Source organism: Siphateles boraxobius, unplaced genomic scaffold, assembly GCF_051911475.1.
Source record: "Siphateles boraxobius isolate OS27281-9 unplaced genomic scaffold, OSU_SipBor_1 130, whole genome shotgun sequence".
Lineage (NCBI taxonomy): Eukaryota > Metazoa > Chordata > Actinopteri > Cypriniformes > Leuciscidae > Siphateles > Siphateles boraxobius.
Window position 1 is genome coordinate 31,420,157 of NW_027508734.1, and position 2,318 is coordinate 31,422,474.

Sequence of the window (2,318 nt, forward strand, 5' to 3'; positions counted from 1 at the left end):
TTCACGGCTATGTGTATGGCCTACCAACATTTGTGGGAGAGACCGATCACAAACCATTAATTGCCATCATTAAAAAGAACCTGAATCAAATGTCTCCAAGAATCCAACAACTGATTATGCGACTGCGACTGCAGAGGTATGATATGAAGCTAATGTACACTCAAGGAAAGTATCTAGTTCTGGCAGATGCTCTGTCCAGAGCTGTGGAACAGAGTGGAAAATGTGAAAGTTCCACAGAGGCTGATGTGACTCAGCATGTGAACATGGTAGCTGAAGCTCTTCCAGTCACAGATGCAAAACTCAAACAAATTGCAGTGGAGACTGAGAAAGATAAATGTCTGCAATTGGTCATTACACATCTGAATGGAGGTTGTCCTAGGGGAGAATGTGCCCACTACTACAACATCAGAACAGAGTTGAGTGTTGAGTGCAGGCAATCCTTTACTGTCTATGAGGCAATCGGGGGGACATAGAGGCAAGTGGGACTTCTGCTGAGACAGAACAGGATCATTATCCCACAGTCACTGCGACAGGAGATGTTGAAAAAACTGCATGAGGAACACCTTGGAGCAGAAAAATGTAAAAGAAGGGCTAGAACTGCATTCTATAGGCCCGGAATAAACGCAGGATGGTGTCAACCTGTGATACTTGCTTGAAGCATCATGCTAAGCAACAGAAGGAGCCACTGATCATCACCGATCCACCTGATGAACCATGGCAGAAAGTTGGGACTGACTTGTTCTTCCTGGATGGACGAAACTATTTGCTTGTGATAGACTATCTGACAAACTATCCAGAGATTGCATTGCTTCCCAATACATATGCTGCTTGTGTGATAAAGCACATAAAATCCATCTTTGCGAGACACAGCATTCCGCAGGTGGTTTGCAGTGATAATGGGCCGTGCTACAGTGGCAAAGACTTCCAGAAGTTTGCTGAGGAATATGGGTTTCAACATGTGACGTCGAGCCCATTATATCTGCAGTATAATGGAAAGGCAGAGAAGGGGAGTACACATAGTGAAGCTACTACTCAAGAAAGCAGTGGACAGCCAATCAGATCCTTATTTAGCTCTGGGGAATTATGTGCTACTCCACTAGAACACGGTGTGTCTCCTGCAGAAATCCTGATGGGGCGCAGATTACGAACCAGACTTCCTTGCCTAGCAACACCAAACAAGAACAAATACCTGAAAATAAAACAAAAGCACCTGAAACGGAGACAGAAAGCTAATTATGACAAGTCATCAAAAAGCCTTGAACCACTCTCCAATAATGACACCGTAAGACTTGAGGATTGCAGTACCTGGACTAAAAGAGCCACAGTCCTAGAGGAGGTGAACCCAAGATCTTACACTGTCAAGACAGAGGATGGTCAACTCCTGAGGAGAAATCTGAGAAGTCTGTTGAAAACAAAAGAGACTGTACTAGTGGATACATATACAGGTGACACAGACTGTGCAGAGTCAACAACAGCATCTGAAACACTTCCAGTACTGGATAACAAAGAGCCAGTTAAAGAAATGTGTTTAAATTTGCATTCACCTGTACTGAGAAGATCCAAACGCACAGTAAAGCCTCCTCATAGACTGAACCTCTGAACATTGCTCAAACATGTCATGAGCATTTGAATTTTCATATAAGAAAAGACAAAAGGAAATGCAATCGGTTGATTATTAAGTTGGCTTGGAAAAGCCAACTTACTGAAATCCTATTTAAACTTACATAAATATATACACTTATAAACTCATGAATTCATACACTTATGAACTCAAACTCATAAATTAATGAACTCTGAACTCTTACTCATTTAAGCTTATAAACTCTAAACTCATAAACTTTTACACTTATAAACTCATGAATTCATATAAACTCTTATAAACACTTATAAACTAATGAATTCATACACATGAATTTTCATGAATTCATACACTTATGAACTTTTAAACTAAATGAAGTTTTATGATCAATTTTGAAGCATTCCTATGTTTATTTGGCCGTTTAGGCTCGCAACCGAAGACAAAGACTAGCCTACTATGGTCGCGTGTTGCGCTCGGAGCGTGCGCACAGCATCCTATCAGTAGAATTCAGTTCTCTTTTGCGACTTATTGCGCTTTTAATATTTCTTTTCAATATAAAGCACATCCTGCTCTTTTCTTTCTCATTCATTCATGTTTTATTATTAATAACTTTAAACGGAATCAACTGAAATCTGCGCGGATTATCAACAATACAACACATTTATACATAAATTAACGGTCTCTGCGGCAAAAGTGAAAGTACCTGCGGCCAGCGGGTGAAATGTTTCGAAATGTCTCT

General features: G+C 40.5%; 1 long non-coding RNA gene across 2 annotated transcripts; it reads right to left on the bottom strand.

Moving 5' to 3' along the window:
- Positions 1–1,091: 1,091 nt before the first annotated feature.
- Positions 1,092–1,640, bottom strand: LOC143736627 (uncharacterized). 2 transcript variants are annotated; one of them, XR_013203515.1, is made up of 3 exons: positions 1,545–1,640; positions 1,306–1,381; positions 1,092–1,189 (listed from the first exon to the last, which is right to left on the bottom strand). It is a non-coding gene; the product is annotated as an uncharacterized LOC143736627 (long non-coding RNA). The 2 variants fall into 2 exon arrangements; XR_013203514.1 differs by having other exon boundaries at positions 1,306–1,402.
- Positions 1,641–2,318: the final 678 nt, after the last annotated feature.